We start from the raw sequence: 16,585 nt of genomic DNA, 5'->3' as shown, positions 1-16,585 counted from the left end.
AAGAAATCCGGGAATCTAGATTTAGAGCTGCAAGGAGCTGGATTTTTCCTACAACAAGGCTGGAATGAAATTCTTCCCCTGAGCTTCCAGAGCTTACCCTGGCCGGCACTGTAATTTCTGTCTGTGAGACACTGAGCAGAGATCCCAGCTAAGCCCACCTGGATTTTGACCTATACAACTGTGAAATAATCAATGGCATTGTTTTAACCCACTAAGCTTATGGTAATTTGCTATGCAAAAATAGAAAACCAACATAGTCCTTTAGAAGGCAAGGACTGAAATCTTATTCTTCTCTGCTCTCTCTGATGTCTCAGGGTCGCACCTGGCGTGTAAGAATTTAGGAAGCTTTTGTTAAATGGACAAATGAGTTAGTGTGGTGGGTAAGGGAGAATCCTCAAGGTATAAATCCAAGGTTTGTAAACCTTTTTCATGAAGGGCGAGATAGATAGTAAATATTTAGGTTTTGCAGGGCTCTGTCACAACTAGTCAACTCTGTCCCTGTAGCACAAAAGCAGTCATAACAATATGTAAATAAATGTGCATGACTGTGTCCTAAAGAAGGTTTATTTAAAAACAGGTGGTAGGTCAGATGTGGCCTGCATGCAGGAGTGTGCTGACCCCTTTTATACATCATTGGAAAACTTTGGTCAGGTACTTCCATCCAAAGATGGGGAAGCTTTTGCATAGAACCACTTGACTTAAAGAAATGGTTTGTGGGCAGAAATAGTTTCTACTGTAAGAAATACTTCATCAGGCCCAAGAGGCGGTTTAGATTGTTCCAGAGCACATGGAACTTCCTGAATTCTAGGGAGATAAATCCCATAAAAAAGTCTCTTACCTTTCTTTGGCTTTCAATAATTCTTCTATTAACATACCCTTACCTGGTTTTCCCTTCTTACAATGAGATGGGACTGGCTTTCTGGCCTGGCAGAAGGACCCTAGCCTGCAGCAGTTTGCAGGGTAGGGGATTTGCTCAGTTGGTTTTCAGCTGAGCCCCCACTCCATGCCTGAAGCCTGAGTGAATGTCTCCAGCCAGCCCCTGGGCAGAGCTGGTACACTGCTTATGGGCCTGCCTGCCCATCCTTCATGAATTTTTATTAAACAAAACTGTAAGCAGATTGATTTTGTCCTCTTTTATTGCATTTTTATTTAATTCCCTTCCATGGTGGAGGCTCCATCATGTTACCGCAGAGTAAATCACTCCAGGGCATCAGGCCAAAACTGTGGAGAAGGGCAGGATCTGGCTTCCCAAGAGCACATTTACTGCATAAGAACCTTTATTAGCAGAGAGTCATTGATTTCTTTTTTTTTTTTTTTCAGGTCATAGCCCCTTCACATCCTTTAAATAAGAATCACAAAGTTATAGTGGAAGAGAGAGACTGTATGGCCAGGGTCATGGGGTGCTAGCTTGTGTCCAGGTCTGACAACATCTGTACTACCTGTACCCTCAACCCAGAACCTACTATGTGCTGGGCGGGGTCATATGAAAAGCTGGGAGAAAAGTAGTTTGGGTGGAGCATTGGTGGCTGATATAGATGGAAGGGAAAAATAAGTCCAGGAACAAAGTACTTTATATACTTTTTTAAAAAATTAGGGGTGGTTATAGTTTAGCCTCAGACCTTTATATAAAAAGTCAAGACTGTGACAGCTGTAATCTAAATCTCCTCCTTCCATAGCTCCTATTTTCACACCGCAGATAAAGGACTTTGGGATTTTATCCTTAGAAACTAGAGAGCTACTGCCTGTTTTAGAGCAGGGCAGCAACAGAATACTATTACTATCTTTGTTAGAGGGGATCAATCTGGCAGCAGAATATTAACTGAATTTGAGGAGAGTTCAGGAGTGGGGCAGGGTTGGAAGCTAGAAATGGGGGCATCAGTTAATAGGATATTGCCATGGTCTAGCCACAAGGCAACAAGGACCCAAAGGTGAAGTAATAAAGTTGTAGAAATGGCAAGGGGAGAGAGACTAAACAAGAAACAGTTGGAGGCGACTCTGAGGTTTTGTCAACTGCAGAAGGGAGGGAAAGGGATGAAGTTTGAGCAAAGAAAAAGGAGAGCTGAGTTTGGTACATGCTTATTTACAAAGTAAAAGAAATAGTTATGTATGTATATAAGTTATTGCCAATGTGATGCAGATAAATTGCAGAAAATTAAAAAATGGAGAAAAACATTATAAAGTAAATAAAAATCATCTTTAATCCCACCACCACAGTTTGCCATTGCAATAGTACTTTTGGTATATTTCTTTCTAGATAGAGAAATAAATAGATGGAGCATGGTACTAAGTAGTCTTCAAAAATATGATTCTCACTCACTGCATATTACCATCTGGATGCACCAAAATTGATTTCACTGTGCACCTATTGTTGGACTTTAACTTGATTTATAGTTTCTCCACACTATAAATAATGCCACGGTGAACATCTTGCTATATGCATCTTTGTCCACCTCTCTGATAAATTTCTAAAGTAAGATGATTGAGTTAAAGTTATAATCTTTTTTAAAGTTCTTAACTCATGTTGTCAAATGCTCACTCGATACTGATTCAGTGTATGTTCAGGTTGATTTCACAGCACATTGATCAATCAACACTAGAATTATTTTGAGTTTTTTAAATGCTTGCCAATTTCACAGTATTTCTTAGATTATTTGTTTTTTTATTACTAAAACTTTAATAATAATTTTGGGTGTGCCTATTGGCCATTTTCAATAGTATTCTTTTGAAAATTGTATCATTTTTTCGTATTTCTGTTGGACAAAAACCTGTTTTTTATGTACTAATTTATAACAACTTTTAATAGCGGGGCTATTAAAGTTTTGTCTATTAGACATGTTGCAGATTTCTTTTTGCCACATTCTCATTTACCTTTCAAAGTTTTATGTGGTATTTTTGATAAGTAGAAGTTTTGAAATTTTATGTAGTCATTGCTATCAATCCCCTTTTTGATTTTTTTTTCCTTTTCTGTTATGCTTTGACAATCCCTCTCAAAACAAGATTCAGTAAACATTTACCTATGATTTCTTTTAATTCTTTGTGATTTTGTTTTCTTCATTTGTCTCCTTATTTGAAGCATCAGCCTGTGGCAATCATGAACACAGGCTCTGGAGTTTCATGGACTTGGATTTGGATGCTAGTTCTCTCACTTACTTGCTGTGTGACCTTGGATGACGCTTAACCTCTCTGAAACTCAATTTTCAGATCTGAAACAGGGTTGGAAGTTGCAGGAGATAATGTATGTGAAGTCATACATTATTGAAGTTACTTGTCAATAGCAGACAATGTAATCTTAAATATTGCCATGTTAGGTCTCTGTTAAGTATGTACAATTTTGACCTTCATGAAGGCAGAGACACTCTTATTTACCTCCATATCGCATGTCTAACTGAGGACATGTCTTAAAATATATTTTCAGTGACTGATGAATGAATGTATGAAATGAGCTTAACAGATTGCATTTTGTAAGTTGTAAAGGCAAAAGGAATTCACTTTAAGATGTCGAACTCATTTAGAAAGAACCAGGATAGTTAATGTGCATCTAGAATGTAAGGAAAAAAAGCAAACAAGAAACAAATGAACATTGTTCTTTCATTAGCTACAGCTCGCCAGTCAGTGTTGTGGGGCTGGTCAGTGACCTTTGACCCCTGACCTCTTGCCTTGACCTGGGCATACAGGCCATTGCCAAGCTCTCTTGAGTCTGTATGTAGAGAGGTTTTAAGAGCTGATAGGGCCCTCTGAGGTCATTTGGTCAGCTCAACTTCCAGTATTTGTATTTTAGTTGTCAAACACTTTTTTCTAAAGGAATGTGACCCCGAAAGTCCAATGTATGAAAACAGATGGAGGTAGAGATGCTATGATTGAAAGACAGGATCAGGAGGTCATATTCCTTCTACTGGGAGCTTTGCAGATGCCGTTCTCTTAGACAGAAATGCAATTCCATCCTCCCTGTACCAATTACCCAGCTAAATATTACTCGTGCTTTAGATCCTAGCTTAAATAACACTTTCTTCAGGAAGTGTTCCCTGACCTTCTTTTGACTAGGGCAGTTTTCCCTTCTGTATATTCATAGTCCTGTTACCTCTATTTGCTAGCATACACCTCAGGTACAAATTTACATCTATTAACATTAATTTCCTCTTACACTAGGAGCAAAATAGAGGAAAGCCTGTGATGAGTTTGTTTACTGTTATACTCCTGGCACTCATTGCAAGGCCTGGCTTGCACACAATTGGTGTCACTTAATATTGATACCTTAAGAGAAGTGTGTCTGATTTAATCCCATTCTTTTCCAGATTGCACAAATGCTACTGTGTCCACTGCATGCCAGATACTCTTTGAGTACTGGAAATACACTAATGAAGGAGGCAGACATGTTCCCTGACTTCGAGGAGTATGCGTCTAGTCAGGATGACATACAACAGAGGAATCATTAATTTCAATGGTGATAAATACATTTCATACATTGGACTTCTATGTAAGATTTCATCAGAAGATGAAGTTCTTTTCTTGAAAAATAATTGGTAGGTTTCTAGGCCAGCACATTTTGTGGGTCATGAAGTCAGCAGCTAAGAGTGGTACTTGGAATCTTGTCTTTGTGGTGCATTTAGGGTGGGAGAGTGTCTGTGAGGCCCAGCCACCTTGTCAGAATGGAAGTTTCATCACCCACTGATGTGTGTTAGTGCATCAGTGCATCTCAAAGTTGCCAACATACACTCCTACCTGGGTCTGCTTTAATAAATAGATAAGAACTTGTGTTCCTTGCGAGTCCATCAGAACTCAGTTATCATAATCAGCTGTCACATGCCCCTTAACCCTATGGGCAGTTCTAGGGTGGTGGCTGATCTAGACAAAAGAATGTCCTTCAGCAACTGTCCAGGGCACTTGGAAGAAAATCCAAGCTCCCCACCATGACCTATGGGCCTGTGCTGATCTGGGTCTCTTCACCCTGCCCATCTTCATTTTGTTCCAGACCCTCTCATGTTGCAGATGTCAATCTCAGGTCCTATTTGAATTATTCCCGGTTGCAAATCAGGAAGGTATTAATTGGTGCATGCTATGTAAGTGCTGTTAGAATTGGAGCTACTGGGCTGGCTGACAGGAGTTTAGAGAGCAGCCCTTTTCCTCCTGTGAGCCTGTCTCCCCAGCCATCCCTTCTAAAAGTGACTGGGTTGATGCTTGTATCTTGGCTGGCTCTGATGCCGGCTCTAATGGGGTCACCCTGGAACCTGCTCGCACAGGCTGCTGAGGGCGTGAGAACCCCAGCAGACAATTCCCAGTCCTACCTCCTTTGCTGTGCCAGGCTGCCAGTGCCAGCTGAAGAGGCCCCCTCCTGCCTCTGCTTGTTTCCCTTGATTGTTATGTAATGTTCGGCAGCAGGAGGTAAATTTCTCTCCAATTTCCAGGCCCGTTACAGCGCATGAACCCCACCGTGGGGAGCCACAGTGATTGAGCTCAGCAGCCAGGTCCCATGCTGAGTGTCATAAATCAGGCCTATTACCAGCTCCTCCTGGCAGATGCCATAGCCAAGAACCTGCCCACTGCTTGCCCCAGACCCAGCCGCCTCTGCACACTGTTAAACCAGGGCTGACAGATCCACTAGGGATTTAGGGGCTCTTCATGGCACTCTGGCTGGGTGTTGCCAGGAATCTTATTCTGAGAGAGCAGGAGGTGATACAACCCTTGGCAAGGCATCTCAGATCTGAGATCTCACAGCCTGATGTACAGGGATCAGAATCAAGGTGTGATCACCTGCAGGCTACCTGGATTTCCTGGTATGGTGGTCTCTTGTGTGCCCAGCTGTACATGTAAGAACCTCTAGGGGACTTTTTAAAAAATATACATCTCCCAGGTCCATCCCCAGAGATTCTGATTTGGTAAGTCTTCCTTGGGACATAGAAATTAGCATTTTTTACAAGATCCCAGGTGATTCTGACGCAGGTGGTTCCTGGACCACCCTTTGAGAAATGCTGCTTTGGGACCAGCTGTATCCCTAAAGTGATGCCTGTAAAATGAAAGCCTATAAATTGAATCCTTCTTTTCCATTTCCTTCTATCATTTGGCTGAAGATGTGTTTCCCTGGGGAAGAAGATGTGGGCTTCAAAAATCAATGGCAATCAAACTGAAGAGTAAGACAAATCTTTGACTATGACATATTTAAAGGGCAATAATAATGCTAATAGCCGAGGGAAAAGTCCCATAGTAGGATGTTCTGCTGATACTTAAAGTACTACAGGGGGAGCTCTATTCTTGTTTTTCATTGGCTCTGTCTGTATGACCAGGGTGGTCATGTGCCCTGGTTAATACTGGGTCAGTCCAAGTTTATGCAGGTCATCCCAGTGCAACTTTTAATAGTTCCCCCTTCGACTCTCGAAAGTCCCAGTCTGGATGACAGTTGTTACTCTGCCAATAACCCACAGGGTTGCTTCCCTTAAGACCTCCACTTTTCTTCCAAGGGGAGCTGCCCTGTAGATGTCTCTGAAGGATTTTTGTCAAACTGATCCCAGTTGTGGATTTCACACTAAAGTTCACCCTGATTCTGGGCTGAGATGAATGGTAAAAGGACCTCTTTGACCAGGTACTCCCCACACCCTTTCCAGGACATTCCAGTGGGGAAAAGGAAGGTCCCATGACAAACAGAAAAAACAGAATTTGGTGGCCAGGGAAAGCCTTCCCTGGGGGTCCACCCTTCCTGTGACCTGAACAGAAGAAACAGAATTTGGTGGCCAGGGAAAACCTTCCCTGGGGGTCCACCCTTCCTGTGACTTGAACAGAAGAAACAGAATTTGGTGGCCAGGGAAAGCATTCCCTGGGGGTCTACCATTCACTTTGGGTGCATGAGATATGACTACATTTTCCTCTCAAATATCATAACAAAAACATTAATGATAAGTCCTAATAATCCATGAGATGTGGAGAAGTAGATGAAGAGTTCTAGGGTTAGACAGGCTAGATTTGATTCCAGCACTGCCCTCATGGACTTGACTTCAAGCAGGCTAACCATGTGGGACCTCATTTTTCTCATCTGTAAAATGGGGATAAAAATCTCCAACCTGGGAGAGGACTTGAGATATTTGTAAAGAGCAAACACTTAATAAGTAGTCAATAAATGGTGATGGTTAATATAATCATCATGACAATGACAATTAAAAAGCAAGATTTAATGTTTTAAAAAAATGTTTCCTAACATATTTCTTCTTTCGAAGGTGGGGGCAATTAATGGTTTTCTTTTATTTCTTTATCAATTTCCTCCCCTGGAACTTTCCACCATGAAGGGTAAGCTAAGAGGCTTCTCTGAAAAACAAAGAGAAGATTCCATTTAGAATGAAACAAAACAAAACAAAACAAAACAAAACAAAACCCAGTGTGAACATAGGAAACCAGTGTGTGTTAGAAACAGCCAAACATTTCTAGGGAAACTCAAGGAACAGGATAATTTATTTCTCAAGGAATTTACTATTGCATGGGAACTTTCCAGGCCCTTTTGCAAAGTCCTGAATTCAGCAAGATACTGGAGGCATGTGGCACTGAAAAGAGGTTAAGTTAGAAATGGGTAAGGAAAGAGTTTGGGGAGACATGCCCAGGACAGCCCCCACACTGCTGTGGCACCCGAGATCCTATATGCCACAGCAGGACGCACGTGCTGAGAGCTCTTGCAGACATGAGGTGTCTGCAGTCATGACAAAGATCCTACCATGTGGGAGACTTTATGACCAGAGGCTGTGGCTGTGCATCTCAGTCATAGGTACCAATGGGACGGCCCCAAAGAACCATGTGAGACCAGTCACACCTCGGCCGATGCTAGCGCAATGCTCAAAACCAGACCAGAGGCCCAGGCCCCATACAGTGATGTTTGTTTCCACCTCTACTTGGGAAAGAGTTGGGGCATGGAGTGAGGGTGGGGGTTATGGGGAGTCATCCCTTTGAGAGAGCAGAGAAAAGGGGAGATTTAGAAATTGCCTTGACCAAACATGCTAAATTAGACTGTTTACATACATATACATATTTTTTGAACTTTGAAAGTCTTTATCACAGTATTGCATGTGGTAGAAAATCACAAGAGCCTATATGTTTAACAAGAGGCAAATAGTTAAATAAATGTTGGTACAACCTTGAAATAAATTACTAAAAGCCATTCATATGGTATAGGAGACACCTTCATATAATGACTTGGAAAGGAAGCTTACAATTTGTTAACTAGTTAAAGAAGTGCCCCAGAGCTCTCCTTGGCAGGAGATAGAAATCCAGTCAGAGCAGCTGAAGTGAGAAGATAAATCGTAAGGTATCTTAGCTCAGGCTGCCTAGAAGCAGAGCCTGAGGCAGGGTTTCTTGGGCAAATGATGTAATGACGAAGCATTCTTGGGAAAAGGAGCTGAGGGAAGAAGGGCAGGGCAGGAGATGGTGCTAAGAGAGGATGTGGTCTCTAGGTAAAAACGAGCTGTGGCCTGATCCCATAGGGAACTCTGGTGTATAAAGAACTTAATAGAATTGACACTACCTTAAGGCAAGGAGGCTAGCCCTGTGCGCAGAAGCCAGGTGATGGGTGTACCAGCCTGGGCAAGGAGATCAAGGCTTGGTACAAACAGCATCAACTACCTAAAGATAGACTATGCAGAAAACTGAGAAAAGAACTGAAGTGCATTTGGGCTCTGCAGAGTAGGCCTCCTTTCCTCCTTTCTGCATACCTGCTCTATTCTCCTCTCATAGAATGACTCCACTGGGCCCACACTAGATTCACGAACTAAAAGGCAGTTCACATACAACTTGGTGAGTTAGTTATGTGGTATGGTTTGGCTGTGTCCCCACTGAAATCTCAATTTAAATTGTATCTCCCAGAATTCACACATGTTGTGGGAGGGACCCAGTGAGAGGTAATTGAATCATGGGGGCCGGTCTTTCCCATGCCATTCTCGTGGTAGTGAATAAGTCTCACGAGATCTGATGGGTTATCAGGGGTTTCTGCTTTTGCTTCTTTCTCATTTTATCTCTTGCTGCCACCAGGTAAGAAGACCCTTTTGCCTCCTGCCATGATTCTGAGGCCTTCCCAGCCATGTGGAACTGTAAGTCCAATTAAACGTCTTTTTCTTCCCAGACTCGGGTATGTCTTTATCAGCAGCATGAAAATGGACTAATATAGTACATTGGTGTTAGTAGAGTGGGGTATTGCTAAAAAGATACCCAAAAATGTGGAAGCGACTTTGGAACTGGGTAACAGGCAGAGATTGAAATAGTTTGGAGGGGCTCAGAAGAAGACAGGAAAATGTGGGAAAGTTTGGAACCTCCTAGAGATTTGTTGAATGGCTTTGACAAAAATGCTGATAGTGATATGAACAGTAAGGTCCAGGCTGAGGGGATCTCAGATGGAGATGAGGAACTTGTTGGGATGTTTGTTGTTACTGTTGGTGACTGTTGTTATGTTTTAGCAAAGAGACTGGCAGCATTTTGTCCCTTCCCTAGAGATTTGTGGAACTTTGAACTTGAGAGAGATGATTTAGGGTATCTGTAGGAAGAAATTTCTAAGAAGCAAAGCATTCAAAAGGTGACTTGGGTACTGTTAAGAACATTCCATTTTAAAATGGAAACAGAGCATAAAAATTCAGAAAATTTTCAGCCTGACAATGTAGTAGAAAAGAAAAACCCATTTTTTGAGGAGAAATTCAAGCCAGCTGCAGAAATTTGCATAAGTAGCAAGGAACCTAATGTTAATCCCCAAGACCATGGGGAAAATGTCTCCAGGCCATGTCAGAGACTTTCACGGCAGCCCCTCCCATCACAGGCCTGGAGATCCAGGAGGAAAAAGTAGTTTTGTGGACTGGGCTCACAGTCTCCTGTGTGCAGCCTAGGGACTTGGTGTCCTGTGTTCCAGCCACTCCAGCCATGGCTGAAAGGGGCCAAGGTAGAGTTCAGGCTGTGGCTTCAGAGGGTGGAAGCCCCAAGCCTTGACAGCTTCCACGTGGTGTTGAACCTGTGGGTGCACATAAGTCAAGAAATGAGGTTTGGGAACCTCTGCCTAGATTTCAGAAGATGTGTGGAAACACCTGGATGCCCTGGCAAAAGTTTGCTGCAGGGTTGGGGCCCTCAAGGAGAACCTCTGCTAGGGCAGTGCAGAAGGGAAATGTGGGGTTGGAGTCCCCACACAGAGTCCCTGTTGGGGTACTGCCTAGTGGAGCTGTGAGAAGAGGGCCACTGTCCTCCAGACTCTAGAATGGTAGATCCATCGACAGCTTGCACCGTGCACCTGGAAAAGGTGCAGATACTCAACACTAGCCTGTGAAAGCACCCAGGAGAGAGGCTGTACCCTGCAAAACCACAGGGGCAGAGCTACCCAAGACCATGGGAACCCTTCTCTTGCATCAGCATGACCTGGATGTGAGACATTGAGTCAAAGGAGATAATTTTGGAGCTCTGGGATTTGACTGCCCTGCTGAGTTTCAGACTTGCATGGGCCCTTTAACCCCTTTGTTTTGGCCAATTTCTCCCATTTGGAATGGTTGCATTTACTCAACACCTGTACCTCCCCTTTGTTTCTAGGAAGTAACTAGCTTGCTTTTGATTTTACAGGCTCATAGGTGGAAGGGACTTGTCTTGTCTCAGATGAGACTTTGGACTGTGGACTTTCGGGTTAATATTGAAATGAATTAAGACTTTGGGGGATTGTTGGGAAGGCATGATTGGTTTCAAAATGTGAGGACATGGGATTTGGAGGGGCCAGGGGCAGAATAACATGGTTTGGCTGTGTTTCCGCCAAGATCTCTACTTGAATTATATCTCCCAGAATTCCCACATGTTGTGGGAGGGGCCTGGGGGAGGTAATTGAGTCATGGGGGCCAGTCTTTCCTGTGCTGTTCTCATGATAGTGAATAAGTCTCATGAGACCTGATAGATTTATCAGGGGTTTCTGCTTTTGCTTCTTCCTCATTTTTTCTCTTGCCGCCACCATGTATGAAGTGACTTTCACTTCCCACCATGATTCTGAAGCCTCCTCAGCCATGTGGAACTGTAAGTCCAATTAAATCTCTTTCTTCCCAGACTTGGGTCTGTCTGTATCAGCAGTGTGAAAACGAACTAATACATTGACTTGTCCAGCATAGCTGGAAGGGATAAATTGGGTCATCTAGATCTTCTCTTAGCAATTATGAATTAGAGAATAATTATTGAACCAGTTAGCTATAGAAGCTGAACTAAAGGGACAAGAGGCAGCTTGGACCTAGCATGGCTACCTTGGTTAATTTATGTAGTGAAGCTAAAGAGAAGTAGAGACAGAACAAGTGGAATAAGTGGGGCTGCACACAGGCACCTCCCCTACTCAGGGCTGCTTTGCTTGGGGTTTGGTTTCTACTTGGCCTGGGCTTTGGGGAGTATCAAGGAATGGCTTTACACACTGATTGATGGGTGCTGAGGGACTCCCCGGATTTATCTAGACTGATATCGTGTAGTAGTATTGAAGATATTGATGGCAATTAAGATAATAAAAATAATAAAAATGGAGATAGCAATAATGATAACTCAAAGTAAAGCCTAGTTATGTGCAAAGAACATTCTTAAGCACTTTACTTGTATGTTATCATGTCTTCCTCACAATGACTCCACGAGGTAAAAACTATTATTATCCTCGTATTATAGATAAAGAATCTGAGATCCAGGGAAATCAATAGATTCTCCCAAGTTCGCTTGGCTAGTTAGTATTGAAGTCTGAATTGAGGTTTAGCCAGCCAGGCCCAGGCATGCTATGCTATGCTATACTAAAATCATGTACCCTCATACACACACATGCATACAAATGGACTCTGGATTCACACAACTCTTGAGGTCAAGCTCTCCTTAATCTTATTCTACCCTAGCAAGCATCTCAACCTATCTTAAGCTCAATTTTTAGGGGAAGTCCCTGAGACGCTCAGTAAACATATAGTAGCCACTCAGTAAATGTGTCTTCCTTCCTTTGACTCTTCTTCTCATGTCTGAGAGAGTGTTTGGGCATCTACATTTTTGTAGGAGTCAGAGGTGAGCACGGGTGCTTTGTTCCGTGCTTTCTACTCAGGCAGGGAGAGCACATTTTACCTTCAAGGAGGCAATTAGACCCTGGATGACAGCACTGAATTTCTGCACAATATTGGCTCCCCAGTAGACTGGGCAGAAGAACATCATCCCCAGGGTTCACCTCATGTGTGGGTGTGACCTAGTTACTGGATGGATGCAGAGACGACAGACCCCATGGGGGATCCAGGGAAAGGAGGAGAGTTCCAGGGGGCTGATAGCTCCCACATTCACAGGGTGGAGTGTTGGGGATGTCAGGAGCCCTTATCTCTGATCTGAGCCTGTCCCTCCCTTCTGCTTTCTTTCCCTTTTTCCCAATCCCACCTTCTCACTTTAAGTCTCTCCATGTCTCCCTTTTTCACTCTGTTGCTTTTCCTTCCCCCTCCTTTCCCTTTGCTCTTTCTCTCTCCTATCTTCCATCCTTTGCTTTTCTCCTTTGTTCTTCCCCCACATCTTGCCTTCTTTGCTCAGCTGCCCTGCCCTCTGACTACCAGCTTTAGTCTTACTAATTGGGATGGGCAGTTCTGTCCCAAGCTGCCCTGATTTGACCCCTGACCATGAGGGCTTTGATAGTCCTTGAGATAACAGCAGCCTCTGCTCAAATGAGGTTTCTGTCTTGAACAATCACATTGCCTACTTGGTAATGTGGTTTCGGCTTCTGTAAAATGGGGAGAAGGCTGGTGCTGGACCAATTCCAGTTCCCCAACTTGACTTTATTCCTGAAGAGTGTGTGTCTTCCACACAATGTGAAACTATATAGCAATATGAATGAACAAGTTATAACTACACCCACAGAGAGGATGTTGAGTAAAAGATGCCCAGACACAAATTTACTGAATGATTACATTTATAGGGAGTTAGCAAAACTGACAAGAGGCATCTATGATGTTAGCAATCGGAATAGTGATTACCCCTGGGGGAACAGTGACAGTAGGGATTTTTTTTCTGGGGTGCTAATCATGCTCCATTTCTTGACCTGGGTATTGGTTACATGGGTGTGTTCACTTTTGAAGACTCTTCAAACTATTGACTTGTGATTTATACAGTTTTCTGTATTTATTATAGAGAAAACATTAACTTATTTGAAATGGACCAAAATATAACTGGGCATTTTTAATAGAAATCAAGGTGTCTAACACACCTGTTGTGTAATAAAGAATTTGGCTGGCCTTTGCTCCTTGTTTTGGGGAGGGAGCCTCTAATCCCTTGGAATTTCTGGACTGTTAAGAATGTGTTTATTATTCATGAATGGCATCTCAGACACATCTGACTTCATGCTGATGAGGTGACTAATGGTGGTCCCTGGATGGTTTCAGGATGGGAGCTGGCCACACCAGAAAGACCAACCATGTGATTAAGATGTTGGAGCTTTTAGTGAAGTGATGTCAGTTTGACTTTTGGGGAGTGGAGGCGGGTTAGGGACTGAGTTCAGCCACATGGTCAATGATTCATTCAATCCATAGTGAAATCCCAGTAAAAACTCTGGACATTGGAGCTCAGGTGAACTTCCCTGGTTGGTGATACACATCTATGTGCTAAGAAGGTAACATGTCCTGAGGACATGGAAACCTTGTGTTTGAAGCCCTCCCATACTTCATGCTATGGGTCTGGTCTCTTCTCTTGGCTGGTCCTGATTTAATCCTATGTAATAAAGCTCTAATCATAATTATAGCACTTTCCTGAGTTCTGTGGGCTATTCCAGTGAATTATTGAATCTGAAGGAACCTCTGAATTTGTAGCTAGTTGGTCAGAAGTGTGGGTAGGCTGGGGACTTTCAAGCTTGTGGCTGGTGTCTTAAGGCAGTCTTGTCAAGGACTGTGTCCTTGTGGAATTTGATCTGATTCTAAGTACTGAGAGTCAGAATTGCATTCTGGTACCCTTCTGGGCAATCTGATTTGTTAAAAGAAAACTTCAACCAAGTTAAATGAGAGTTTAATTGAGCAAAGAATGATTCATGAACTGGGCAGCCTCCCAAGCCAGAGTAGGCTCAGAGAGTCCAGCACAGCCACATGGTGGAAGAAGATTTGTGGACAGGAAAAGGAAAGTGACAGAAAATAGGAGTGAGGTCAGAAACAGCCAGATTCGTTATAGCTCAGTGTTTGCCTCATTTGAACACGGTTTAAACAATTTACCGCATTTGATTGGCCAAAACTCAGTGATTGGCAGAAGAGTAGGCTACAGTCTGTTTACAATTCCATTTAGGTAATAGTTCACAATGTACTGAGAAAACTTTAGGCTGGACTTAAAATATGTAGGAAGGAGTCAGCTTTAGGCTAGATTTAACAGATTCTATAAGGGTTCAGTGATCTTTAATATCTTTGAGCTTTTTTACACCTTTGTAAGTTGTAGTTAACTGAAAGCAGCGCAATGATAGCTGCTCATAGACATGCACATTTTGTCTGGTGATACAGGGATAATCCCTCTTCAGCACTCTCAAAGCCAGTTGTATATCTATTTGTAAATTCATTTCAGCATGAACTGAATCAACTACAAAAGTGTGATACTTTGAGTTATCTTTTGAACCCATCATAACATCTTACTGATTCCATAGTTAATTAATAGGTTAAACATCTTCAATGTATCTTCATTTTATCTTTGCATAAGAGTCATGATTGTCTTTTAAAGTTTGATAATGTTTTATGTGTCAATATTAAAAACATGCATTTTCCCAGGCCCTATATGAGCCATACTGATCCATGATTTCTGGGATTGGGGCTATAGGAATCTGCATTATAATAAGTTTTCTCAGTGATTCTGATGCTATTACTCATGGCCTAATAATTGAAACTCTGCACTAGACAATAGCCAAGGTTCCCTGTGGCTTTGGCACATCAGGATTTGAGAGCAGATTTGAACCTCCAAGGTTATCGTTTGACACCATTTATCTTCATCCTGTTTGGGGTTTTCATTCATAAAGGAGTTCCTGGCCAGGATTTGCAAAGGAAAATAAAGGTTACACCCTTGCAAAGGGGTGTTTGGAAAGCCTTCTAGCCAAGACTTTTCCTTCATTCTGTTCTGGAGTCCAACCAAAGAGGCTAACAAAGAATTGGGCAGGGCTAGGCTGTGACTCAGGCCAAGGTAGACAGAAGCTGAAGAGCCCCCACTTACTCCTGTGCCACTTTCTTATTAGGCTGCAGCCTTGGCTTTGCAATGGAATTATTATTATTTTTGTCTTTCTTCCTTCAATTTGTAATGCAAACAGCAATCCTCAGAAAAGCAACATTTATTAAATCAGGAGGATTACAATATCAATGGGAAGTTATCATGCAATAACCTTCTATTGATTTGTGTATTGCCAGTAATGAAATCAACTGGAATATTATTTATTAAACATATTGATTAGCAAAAAATAATTTGCAGGGACGGAAGCCTGACTCTACAGGGGATCCCACTGAGTTCTGAGTGTGTACGTGCAATTTTTTCCTTTTGCTGGGGGAAGAGCTGTAGTGAGTATCTGACCCAACACAGAGCTAGCCCCAAGATGCAGTCTTTGAGAGCATCCACTGGGGAAGGGCAGATTTGTAGCCTGTTGGGCTTGGGCATTTGTATGATCTCCATCAAATCATACAGGCTGCCATTGTTTCTCAGAACAGATTGCCATTGTTTCTGTACCAAAGATAGGATGAAGTACTGACTGGGTAGAGTGGTTTCTCACTCCTGCTTATCCCAGGGAGAGAGCAGTGGCTGGGAAGTAGGGAAAAGTATAAAGGAGCAATATCTTCGTTTAGGTTCTTCCAAAAGCAGACACTGAGATAAGATTTGGGGGCAATAGTTTGTTTGGGAGGTGATCCTGGGAAGTACAGGGAATGAGGGAATGGGGAAGGTGGAGAGTGTCATCAGTGAGTGTGTCATTGACCGGGTAGCACTTTGGGCAACTGGGGCTTAGTTCTGCTGGGGACCCTCTGAACATATGTTTGACATGCATCATAAATGCTCACCAAGGGGCAAAGAAGTTGGGGCATTTTCCGCTAGCTCCTGCCTCTCATTGGTTGAGACACACTCCTCTTTGTCTTAACCCTGTGGCATCTCTTGTATTCCTGGGCTATCACACACACTGGCTGAGTTATTCAGGAAGTGTGTAGCCATATGTAGAAAGATACAGGTGCTTGAGGAGGAAACTTCTTAATGGATGAGAATGGTCTACTGCAGCTGTAGGATCTTTGGGGTGCCAAGGGGATGTGGGAGTTGCCTGACAGTATGTGCCACAGACACACCAATCATCAGTCTCAGGGCAGGTTTTCCTTGCAGCCATCTTTGATTTTTAACTCCTTCCTCACAGGTTCCCTATAACCTTGAATCCTTTCTCTTCTTTGAACAGGATCTTGAATTTTCACAGAGGAGCAGCAGTATGAAAATAAAAACACTTCTGAGTGCTTACTAAATGCAGTTGATCTCATTCATTCTTTGCAACAGCCCTGTAGATGAAGCCACTGTTATCTGTATTTTGCAGACGAGGAACCTGAGGACACAGGAACATGCAGGGTAGAGAATGAGAGACCTGGAATTCAAGCCACTTTGACTCCAAAGTGCATGATCTGGTTCTGAATAGAATGAT

At 42.8% G+C, this 16,585-nt stretch overlaps 1 long non-coding RNA gene across 2 annotated transcripts in view; it reads left to right on the top strand.

Annotated features, from left to right (window-relative positions):
• Positions 1-16,585, top strand: part of LOC105496347 (uncharacterized) — a 554,035-nt gene that overhangs the window by 206,151 nt on the left and 331,299 nt on the right. For both annotated transcript variants that reach the window (XR_011613360.1, XR_011613359.1), the window contains exon 3: positions 8,998-9,056. This is a non-coding gene — a long non-coding RNA (uncharacterized lncRNA). The remainder of the gene's footprint in view (positions 1-8,997; positions 9,057-16,585) is intronic.

This window comes from Macaca nemestrina, chromosome 15, assembly GCF_043159975.1.
Source record: "Macaca nemestrina isolate mMacNem1 chromosome 15, mMacNem.hap1, whole genome shotgun sequence".
In the NCBI taxonomy this organism is placed as follows: domain Eukaryota; kingdom Metazoa; phylum Chordata; class Mammalia; order Primates; family Cercopithecidae; genus Macaca; species Macaca nemestrina.
This window is presented reverse-complemented; position numbering and strand designations above follow the sequence as displayed.